We start from the raw sequence: 12,007 nt of genomic DNA, 5'->3' as shown, positions 1-12,007 counted from the left end.
TAGTTAATGAAATAATTATTTGTCTTTGATGAACTGTCTTCTACTGAAATCAAGAGCAGCACCTAAAAGCTCTTTGTGTTGACATTTGTCTTTATTTTTCCTGTTTCAGCAGCAGTTTTTCATAATCTCATGTTGTTTTAATGGAGTTCAGTGTTTGTGTCAACGCTACAGAGGCTGTTAGCTACTGAGAGCAGATCTGAATACAAGGAAATACAAGTTTATGACCAGAAAATGTTCAGTGGTTATTTAGTTTTTAAAAATCAGCCATTGACATAATTACATCTCTTATTTTCAGCTTTTCGTTCATGTTGAATCAACAGAACAAACACTAGGATACAGAAACAGAACCCTTCCCCTTCGACCAACTATTTATACAAACAATAAAATCAAATCTATCTAACGTTGAAACAACAGGAAACAAACTGCTGCTGACAACAGCAGCCTCTTGTGGCCAAATGACGCAGCTGCATCATGAAGACCACATGTAAAAGTGCAGGAATTCAGTGAGAACATGAGGTGTTTCAGCAGCTTAAACTTCAGGCTGTTTGTCCTGTAACACCTGTTCAACCTGCTGCATCTGTCCACAACGTTCATTCAATGCTGCAAAACTTCAACAGCAATTCTTACATATGGTATTTAACTGCTTGGACCCGGATATTTGCCGCTAACTACTATATTTATTATTAGTATTATTACTTAAGTAACTCAAACTCTGTTTTGTATCAAACTAAATTGAGCAAGAATTTTCTGAAATTTTATAAATTAATGAGCAGATTAATCAATAATTAAAATGCTTGTTATCTTTATCCCTAAAAAATGCATACATACATCACCATAAACCTTTATAGCTTTGCAATGATGCTTGAAACAGCTAGAACACTGAAGACATGATTCATTTTCAGTCACCATTCAGGTGTGCTCCTTGCATACACCTGTGCTCATATAGAGACTGTCTGTTGTGAAAAAGGTCCATCAGTCCATCTGCTGCTAGTGGCAGAAATATCAACTAGGCAGAAGGTTTCATGTGAGTTTTAAACAGCTGCATTATTTCAACTCTGTTTTTATATGTATGACGGGTTTGCTGTGGTTCGTCAGCAGATGGTTCTGTTGCTCAGGTTTGAAAGAAGCAACTTTGACCAGTGCAATGAATCAGTCTGGATCAAGCTGTTCGGATCAGAAACAGATGACACTTGGTGGGTTGTTTGGTCACTGTCAATCAAATCTGATCAATCCACACTGGTCACTGGTCTTGGTCAAGCAGAGTAGTTTGAGAATGTGAGAGTTAGACTCTTAATCAATAATTTATGGTTTTAAACAGATGTTGCTAATGTAGTCATGAATAAACCAGAACTTAAGGGATTTTAAGTTTGCACAAGTTTCATTTATTGTTAGTTTTTGACAAAAAAAAGGCATCAAATCTTCCTATTTGAGAAACTAGGAACAACAAATTTTTGCATTTTTGTTTAAGAAATGAATAAAATGATCATTAATAAAAGATTGTTGCCTATAAACCTGCTTTGGGCCCCTGTGACCACCAGAGGGCCAAGACCGTTTGAAATGTGTTACAAGAGGGCTTGTAAGTGTGATGACTTGGATTGATGACCCGCCTTTACCCTGTCTCTGATTGGCTACGACCCCGTTAGGTTTATGTCGAGTGGTGATTGGTTAACTGTAAAATTATCACCGTAAGTAAATCAGAGACAGGGTAGGGGCAGGTCTCCGCCCACCTCGGGTATGGAAATATCAAGCGGCAACTTCCAAGGATGAAAAATGTGGCAAACGCGGAAGTACCAAACACTGCAGTTCCTCTAACGACCGCTAGAGTCTGGCTCCAACAGTGAGTCAGGCCCCACTGACTTCATGTTAAAATGTCCAACTACAAAAACTGTTTTGGTCTCTAGAGCTGATTCCTTCCTCCATGACACCTGTTTGAACCTTAATAAAATGTAAACAGGTAAGTTATATATATTTATGGAGAATTGAGGGCGTGGCCGCTTTAAGTAACAGGTGTATGAGGGTACACGCACCGAAGTCTCGGCTCAACACAAGCTCCTCCTCTTTGCCCATTTTTAGATTAGGCGGGAGTTCAGCGGAGTCAGGTACTGTCAAGATGGTGACGACGGAGCGGCCATGTTTACTTACAGTCTATGGGAGATATGTGGTCACTACGCAAAAATGGCGCCCCCCCCCCCCCCCCCCCCAACCGTCGTGTCAAAGCAGGAGTCAGTGTTTACAACGATGAGAGGATGAAGCGGGAACTATAATCTTCTGGTAACGAGGAGAGAAGAAAGAAACAACATGGGAGTGAATCGCGGGAACAGCAACCAGGTAAACTTGTAGTGAATAACCTTAACGTTACGTTGATGTGCTAGCTTGTCTCGCTAAGCTAGCTGTGCGCACCGCACAGCTAGCTTAGCGAGACAAGCTAGCACATCAACTGACTGTGTCTCTACCTGCCACTTCCGGTTGTCTTCATTCACAGACATATACAGTCTGTGTTTATGTGTTCAGGGACTTTGTATCTGAGAAAAATGAGAGTTTAATACAACTATTTATTTTTCATTAGGGTTGATAAACATCCAACAGTCAGCGGTGTTTTCAAACTGCAGCTCAAAAAAGATAACTGCTTCGCGCGCGAACAAACCTCCTATGCGCATGCACGAAATGAAGAACGGTCCAGTCCAGACAATATGGCGGACATCATTTTAACACAAGACCATCATTATCTAGTCTCTCAGTCAAGGTTTATTTACAACTGTGGACTAATGCAAGATGGAAAGCAATGGATGGACAATGACTGCTGATTAATATTGCATTAAACAAGTATAGTATAATCTAATATTCAACCAAGTCATAGGCTACTACTAATAGTATGTTATATGAATATATTAATATGGTTTACATGGTTCGGATTTTCTGTTGACTGACTAATCGATAAATGGATTTATTATTATCATTTACACACACAGCCTTGTCTGTTATCTCTGGGGAGCAGAAAACCTGAATGATTATTTGTTTTTATTTTCTCATGGAATGATCTTTTATTATGGAGGGAAAAAAGAAAGATTTGGTTTTTGTTTAGTCATGTAACTGATATGACAGATTTTATGAATGATTTACAACTCGACTATTGAATAAATTGGAAGTGCACAATTCAACAGTCTCCACAGTCTAATTGGTACCGAATTAATGATTTAAAATACCTAATAAGTTAGTAAGAATTAATAGTTTATTAAGCAGTTGTGCTTTTTTAAACATGTCAGATATCTTTCAATTTTGCCCCACTTGAAATGTTCTTATATGACATTTGGTGTAGCTGACTTAATTATTTATTCATCCACCAATTCATTCATTTTTTCTTTGTTTACTTCGTTACTCACTTGTATCTTATTGTGTATGGAAGCAGTGATAATTGGCAAAAAAGTAAGTGTAATATATTATAACTATTTGCTTCACATTTAGCCCTGCATTTCAATAGAAATGTAATTTTATATTTATATTATATCCGATATATTATTTTTTATCATTTATTTGATTTTCCAACAAGTCAGTTTTTAATGCTTGCGTGTGTTTTGAATCGTTAGTGATGCAGTTATAGTCGTGATTACCGTAGTTGAAAATAAAGGTTTAACTAAAACCTATAAAATGTAGGTAATTTTAATCGTACAATATTAACTTTAATCATGATCATCATTTTTAATTGATATTGTGTGCTACTTTACGGATCAACACAGGAAAGTAAAAAAACAATCTGCTGATTCAGTATTGTCTTATTACATCATTCTTTCCAGGAACCTCTTGTAAATTTAAAGTTACACATCAATTATAAATTATGAGGAAACTATTGCTAAGCTAAAACGTAAGTGATATGATTGAGCTGGTGCTTGTTGTTTTATGGCACTTTTAGTGTATTTACTGTTTGTAAAATGTTTTGTGTTCTGCATGTATTTTATTGTTGGATTTTATGTGTTTTAAAGGGACCTATACAGAGAAGATTAAATAAAAAATGAATAATGTTACATTAAATCAAGTTTATTTTACCATGTGTATTCATGTATGTAAATAGCTGATCTTATGAATACAGTACATTACAGGATTTGGTCTTCCTCTGCACTTCCAGGAGTCACCAGTCGGGGATGCTAATGGCCTCCTGTCGTCCCTGTGCTGCGTTTTCTCCTCTGGCACAGAAAAAGAGAGAGCAGCTGCTTCTCACATCCCAGCCTTTGCTCTGTCATCCTCCCCCTCCTCCCCCTCCTCCCTCAGAAAGGGGAGCACCACACCCTGTCAGCCAATCAGAGCTCAACTCCACCCTCTCCATCACATCATCTCAGTTTCCAAGGTAACAGGGCACCCCTCTCTCTCTCTCTCTCTCTCTCTCTCTCTCCTCTCTCTCTCTCTCTCTCTCTCTCTCTCTCCTTCTGTTTCCATACTGAAAGGTGCCGCATCATCACCATCATCCCTCCCATCCGTCCATCCCATCATCCCATACTGGGAGCTGGTGGCTAGTTTAGCTTTAGCCTCCTCTCTATTAGCACCATCGCTCTCTCTCTCTCTCTCTCTCTCTCTCTCTCTGCAGTGGGATTGCCACCATCAACATCAAAGGCACCTCCCTCCCTCACTCTCTCTCTGCATCCTCCAACAGCCAACAGAAAACAGGAAGAAAAGAAGGGAACGACATGGACTAAAGGAGAAGAAGAAGAAGAGAGATGTGGTATGTACTGCTGAACCTGCTGCTCTGTGCAACCTCCCTTCTGTTTTGGCTTTACTAAAGAGGGAAGAGTGTGTGTGTGTGTGTGTGTGTGTGTGTGTGTGTGTGTGTATGTATGTATATTAATGAGTGTGTGTGTGTGTTGAGCCTAATCCTTCATGGAATGCTGATTCAATGAGCGGTCTGATGCTAATGCTCGCAGAATGATGCAAGGAAAGAGAGAGAGAAAAAGATACAGAGAGAGACAGAAGCAGAGGGAGGTGACTCCCAGTCTCTCTCTCTCTCTCTCTCTCTCTCGCTCGCTCTCTGAGCTTTTGTTATGGAGGCCTGCTCTGCAGAAGAGCTCGCTCTGCCTGCTGCATACAGAAAGAGGCCAACACCTCTCCTCTCTATTCCCAGTCTGCTAGCCTGCTTCGTACTGGGCTGTCTTACCGGTTCCCAGTGGTTTGAGTCTCTCTCACTGGGTTAAAAGCCTCATATTGTTCCCTGCTTGTGAGGGAAATCCTACTTCCTGGAGTGGTGGTTTCTGATCTGTGTTTACCAGCAAGCGTTTCTGACCTGATCTCAGCTGTGTTGTCATTCAGAGTTCAGACTTTGAGGAAACGGGGCTGAGTGACATCTTGCAAAACAACACTCATTTTGTTTAGGGCGTGAAGTCCGACCATGTCTTAAAGGTTAAAGTGTTTACGGCTGTTTTGAACGGCCATACTTGGAGGTGGGGTGAAAAGTCTGCTGTTATAGAGACATGCAATCATTGTTGAAATCGGGATAAGAGCACACACTTTCAGACAGTCTTTCCTCAAAGACAGTGTTGATGTTGTTCTTGTTTGTACACTCGAGAAGGAAGTTCAGGCCTCGCCTCCTTCCTTACCACCACACACCTGACCAACAGACCGTGTTTCCACATCAGACATTTTGACTCGTCATCGCAGGAAAAGCACGAGTGAACCAGATTCTGTTGATGACGACTCAGTTTAATGTTACAACTCCCACCTGTGCTTTTCTTGCAGTGACATGCCAAAACATCTGCTGTTAAAATAAAATTGTTTTGCTATGTAATGGGCATGGATTCTCGGATGAAGCCCCCCCCCAGCTCCTACGTCACACAGGCGTGGAGGTGGTTTAAGACGCTGTTGGATGTTCTCATAACGGTTGAAGCATAATGACCAGGGAGCACCACTAAAAAGACTGAGTTTGACTCTGATTGAACCATTTGTCTTGACTTTTCCCAACTTGTGAAAACTCTATCAATCTATTATAACTATTAATCACCATAACCTGAAGTCATGATGTGATCAGTGAGATCCTGACTCATCTCATCCCGTTCAGTTTTAGTTTATCCATTTAGTTTGCTGAGTCACCTTTCCCTAAAGGTTAATGTTATTTCTAAAAAAAAAAAAAAATTTCTATAACAATCCCTCATTGCAAAGGAAACCTGCGCACACAGCAGCTTGGTAACGTCTTATCGATCACCTTTGTTTTGCCATCCAAATAAGTTGTTCTTAACCTGTCAAACGTCTTATGAGTGATCTCACATGTTCCCAGATCTCAGCGAATAACTCTGTGAGTTAATGTTTTTTTATTACTGGCAAAAATGATGGACAAAACTACAACTCAAGTGGCATTAAACTAGGAAATCCTAGTTTCTGTCGTTGCTTTTTTACTAGTGAGTATTTCCGACCTGATTTGAGCTTCGTTCGTTCAGATCAATAAGAAAACAGTGACAAGTTTAGTTTTAAATGATACTTCTGATCTTGTTTCATATATTGCCTTTTTCAGAGTGAAGAGATGCCTCCTGTTTGTCTTACCTCTCTGCTTATTTCTTAATAACCTAGAGGTAGTAAAGGAAGGAAATGAGGAAATAAGTGGATGGCATGAGGGACAGATTTAGGACAGCTTGCAGGTGAAATGGCTCTTTCACAGCTTCGGTTTAAAAGCTAATCATAATAAAAAGGCGTTTATTTGTTTGCAGATATTAAATTGAATATGACAACTAAGAGAAGAGAAATGTCAGAAATTAGTGAAAAAAAATGAAGCGTCTGGGCATGTACAGGCTGTAAAAACAGGCTCTTCTTTTAAAGCTTTTACAGCTTTGATTTTTCTCAGTGTTTGTCTAAGAGGAAAATGTTCCTTTTCATCAGCCGTGTCTATTGTTGATGAGACTGGGTGGAGCAGGGTTTGTGTACAAAGTCAGTGTAATAACTGTTGTGATGTGGCATTGAATGGGTCACTGTGTTGTGTTTGTTCAGACAAAGCTTCCTAAAAGGAGGTTTCCCAGATGGCTTCCTCCATTTTTTTTTGGCTGATTGTTAAGATGGCAGCAGGGAAAAAAAATTAGCTTCCAACGTGCAACGTAAAAGAGAACGTAGGGAATGAAATAAGGAAGTAGGGAAGGAGGGTTTTTAATGGGAGATATATTGATATCATATTCATGTTGATCATGAGGAGCAGCTTAGATCTCTGTCTGTATTTTCCACGCTACAGGATATGATGTAACTATAAACTGGGGTGAGTGGCTGCAGAGAAGCAGAGAAGAGTAGATGTCGATGGAAAGGCGTGGAAGGTTAAAGTGGGTTTAAGCTTCTCCTGTTACAGATACTTTAAGGGATTCGATCCATACAGAGACAAAGACGGAAGAAAACTTCCTGTGCAGCTTTCTTTTACATCTAAACTTGGATCACACTTGATCTCGCTGGTCAGAGTGTGTACTGGCCATTCAGTGATGTGTTGCTGGTTTAGTGGACACGATGATTCTCCCCATACAGGATTTCTTTCTTCAGTATTTCTAAACAAAGATTAGATGCAGTGTAATACTGGTGCTTTCTGTCAAGTTTTGAACTTACAGTAAATGAGTTTCTGCCATTGTTCGGTGCAGTAACAGACTATTTTTTCTTCCGTCTTGGTGCATTGGGCATTTCACAAACACAGCCTCCACGAGGATTTGATACCACAACAATAATACTAATGAGTGAATGTCTTTAAAATTCTTCTTTTTCTCATTTTCCTTCTCTGGTGATTTTCCTTGTTGTCGTTTCCTTCTTTGAGATCTCTTCGGAGGATGGCTGCTGTGATTCAGACAGGATGCCTCTGCTCTGAGGAGACGACCTCCTCCATGTTGTTTCAGTAACCGAGCTGAATGCTGACCAGGTGTAATTTCAGCCAGTGAAACAGGTGGGATGTTTAGGCCGAGAACACTCAGAGGAGTCGCCCGTGCTTTCGGCAGAGTGAGATGTCGCTGGCTGTGTTTGTTGACACGCAGTTTCAATCAGGACAGGGTGATTGGCGTTAATAGAGGAGACTCACTCCACATTCACTTATGTCACTTTGTTAGAAGAAGCGGGTGTTAGTCTTCAGCTGTTCTCCTCTGAAACTTAAACTGTTATCCTCAAAGCTGTTTCTCAGAAAGGAGCCATAAAACTAAACTTTCTCACTAACTTGCCTCCGGCCACCCTCCGACCTTTTGCTCCTGACCTTTGCAGCGATCTGCAACCTCCTATATTTATTCCTTATTGCCTCCCTATACTAACAGAGTCACATATTAGAGATGACTAATGAGTGAGAGTTGTACTGGATCTCCCAGCACAGAGGGACAGGCTCCCCGAGGATCATCTGTAATTAGCCAGGAGCCGTTTGTGTTTACTGAAGTCAATTTAGGTCAAGTTCATTTGCAAAGTACTCAATTAACACATCTGGAAGTGTTTAGACAGAATACATAAAAAAACACAACTATTATATAAAAATAATCTTTAGAAAATTAAAATTTTGTTAAATTTTTCTTTTATTTGCCATTTACATCCAGATATTTTACCAGCCTGTCACGAAATCCAGATGGGGACAAATGAAAGGAAAAACAACAAAGCGTGTTAGTAATGTGATGTTCTACCACGACACACATCACAGTAAAATCTCCTATAGGTGTTTAACCACCCGGAGGACCCCTAAAATCCTACACAGGAAACCCTCTGGAGAATACGCAAACTCCAAACTACCTCTAGAAACGCCCCAGTAACCACCACCTGCTCCGAATGGAGCCTAGAACCTTCTTAATGACTACTAAAAACCATCCATAGCACCTCAATCACCACTTCAGCCTTCTAAACAACCCCTAGAACCTCGTAAAGGACCTGTAGAACTTTCTTATTGACTACTAAAACCTGAACCTCTTCAATGATCCGTTAAGCCTTTTAAACAACCCTTAGAACTACCTTAGAACCTCTGGAGCCTTATTTAGATTCTGTAAATAATGTTCTGACCTGGTGAATGAAATTAAAGTAAAACCCAACATAAAGTGTGTTTGTAAGTCTTGAACCAGGTTTTTCCTTGATTTGCCGCCTGTATGTATTAAAGTTTCTCCTCTGGAGCAAAGTCTTGTATTTCTTGTGTTTTCTGGGCAGCTGGAAAACACCCTGACGTGCCTCCTGTCACATTCTGTTGTGATTTTGTTGATCTTGACCTATACTCATTCCTTTGGGTTTCTCTTGGTGATGCAGGAATTAAAGGGTTCTGTGCTCGCAGGGACAGAAGTGTAGTGTTAGCTGGTGTGCAGTGTACAGCTGCTAACACATGTCAGAAACCAGAACTCATTCTTTAACCTCTGACATGTTTGAGCTGCACGCCTGCCGGTCGGCCGCCTCCGTGTCTGCACAGTTTCTCCCTGCAGAGCCGCCGCCCTGCATCCACAACAGGGGATAATACAGAATACAGTGAGGAGAGAGGATGATACAGCGGGGGGGGGGGGGGGGTTACAGTACAGTAAGGTTCACCATGTCATCACATCATCCTGTTTTTTCAGCACAGACACTAATAGTAAAAACTTCTAAAAGTGGAGAAAGTGGGAGTGTAATGTTGATTCCTTTATTATGGATAAAAACAGTATTATCTAATTAGTCTGGCAACAATAATCAATTTAAAATGCTTTAAATCAAAACAATGAAATTAAATTAAATTGAATGTACTTGCTCCAGTGCCAGGGAGGAATAGTTGAAGCTGGGTCTGACAGTACGACTACTGTGCTGCCAGTGTAAATACTACAACTATCACTTCTGCTGGGAGTGAAATGTGTGATCACGACCGTGAAGCCAAACATCAGCAAACGAATTCTCAAAAGCAAGAAGTTTTAATTTTAATTTGATTATATCCGAAATAGTTTGTAGGAGATCTTCAGTCTTTTGCTGTTTCTTGTCTTTGAACTATCTCAGTCTTTTTTCACCTTTTAGGCACATAAGGGAAGTTTTATTACACATACACCGTTAGTCTTTGGCTAATGAATTGTGCTTTCTTAAATTTAATAGAGAAAAAAAAATTATATCCTTTATTAATTGAATCAGCTCTAATCATTGCTAATCCTTAAATTCCCTTTTACCAAAACCTGGTAACTTAATGCTTGTTTTCTATTTTTCTTGAGGTCCTGGAAACAATCACATATACTTCAAGTTCTGCAAATGTATAGAACTACTTTCTTTTTTTAAAATGGATTTTAACTCCCTTTAAAAAAATCCAAGAAATAGCAGGAAGCACAACTTTACAAAACAGCAAATATAAAAAGAAACACACACACACACAAACACACACAAACACACACAAACACACACCACCAGGCTGACTTAATTTAAAATTTTTGTTTTCTCTTTTAACCGTATCTAAGGACTTTTATTTAGCATTTTGAATTGGATATGTGGCGAGGCCTGTTCACAGAGGCTTTCATGTTAACAGTTTGTCCTTTTACCACAAATAGAGACACATGTCCAACAGGAATACATGATGTTATTTGCTCACACCGTTCAAACCCGGTGTGACGTGATAATGAAGCTCTCAGTGTGAACGCTCAGAGAGAGAGAGACCCCTGATTCAACAAGAGACCAGAGGGGCCCCAACCTCCTCCTGCACACAATAGTGCTGGGAACTCAGTCAGCTGTGTGTGTGTGTGTGTGTGTGTGTGTGTGTGTGCATGCGTGCGTGTGTGTGTGTGCGTGCGTGCGTGAGAGCCCCCCCCCATGCTTAAACTAAACAAATCACCCATAGTGTGTGTGTGGAATGGGTACTGCATGATGAGGGTTAGGGTTCAGGGGTATCCAGCCTCTCTGGAGACTACAGATTGCTGTTACCACACACACACACACACACACACACACACACACACACACACACACACACACACAGGATGGGTAATTTGTCTCACTTGAAAATGGGGGGGATGGTGGCCCGTTGCATCTGTGTTCGTCTCACATTTCTCTCAAATTTTGCAGCAGGTGAAACAATTTGAAAACATTAATTGAGACTCAACCAACTGCTGATTTGATTCTGTTTCATATTTACCTGTAATACTCCGTCACACAGACTGTGTTGATCGTACCGTCTACACCAATTTCTCACCTTGAGCAGTGAGAAACGCCACTTAAACATTTTACTACGTCAGGCATTAGTGAGAACTGGGACTGTTGATTGAGTGTGAACTGGTCGATTTGGATCATCTCTACAAGAAAAGCACAGGTACAAACATTTTTAAAACCCATGCACATAATTTGACATTAAAACGTCTGAGTGCAGAACTGGGAGAGATGCTGAGAAATCATCTTATTTTCTGCTGCAGTGTTTGTTTTCTTGAACCTCCTTTGTGACTGGACTGCAACAGTAGGGCCTGTAAACGTGAGTGTTGCTGACTGAGTGACTGAATGAGTGATAAGGTTACACCGTCGGTTGGCCGGAAGAGTGTTGGAGTTTCCCTGCTTTTCAAAAAAGCACCTAGCAACAAACCTCAGCTACTGCTCCTGACTTTGTCTCTGATCATTTTACAGTAAAAACGTCTGAATTCATCCGCTCAGTCTTTTTTTATCGTGGTTATAAAATCAGGATTTTAGCAGCAGCTTTGAGTGACTGCTGGTTAACGTGTCGTCTTAATGGACCACGTTTCAGTTACTGTTTCAAACCTGTGACAGAGCGCTGTGGTTGTACGTGAGGTTTTTGCTTCTCCCAGACTGAAAGACTAAAACCACACATGCAGTGTTTTGATTTCTTCTCCTGTTCCTTCTTTATTGTCCTCTTTTCTACCCTCTTCATAATCTCTCTCCTTCACCTTCCTCCTGACTGTCCTCTCTCCATCCTTTCCTCTTGTCTCCTAACATCCTCTTTTTTTCACCTTGCTTCTTCCCCTCTCCTCCTCCTCCTCCCTTTGTTTGTGTTCCCTCTTTTCCTCCTCTCGCCTCCTTTCTCATCCTCCTCTCCTCTCCTCATATCCTCTGTCTTTTTTTTTACTATTTTCTCTCCTAGTAGCAGCTCTTCTTCCAGCTCGCCATCTCTCCT

General features: G+C 40.6%; 1 protein-coding gene across 1 annotated transcript in view; it reads left to right on the top strand.

Moving 5' to 3' along the window:
• The first annotated feature begins 4,468 nt into the window (after positions 1-4,468).
• akap6 (A kinase (PRKA) anchor protein 6) overlaps positions 4,469-12,007 on the top strand; it is a 188,931-nt gene continuing 181,392 nt past the window's right edge. Inside the window, exon 1 of the mRNA XM_056392722.1 lies at positions 4,469-4,711. The gene's annotated coding sequence lies outside the window, so the exon portion shown is untranslated. The remainder of the gene's footprint in view (positions 4,712-12,007) is intronic.

This window comes from Seriola aureovittata, chromosome 13 (assembly GCF_021018895.1).
Source record: "Seriola aureovittata isolate HTS-2021-v1 ecotype China chromosome 13, ASM2101889v1, whole genome shotgun sequence".
Classification (NCBI taxonomy): Eukaryota; Metazoa; Chordata; class Actinopteri; order Carangiformes; family Carangidae; genus Seriola; species Seriola aureovittata.
Note: the sequence above shows the minus strand (reverse complement) of the source record. Positions and strands in the feature narration are given on the sequence as shown.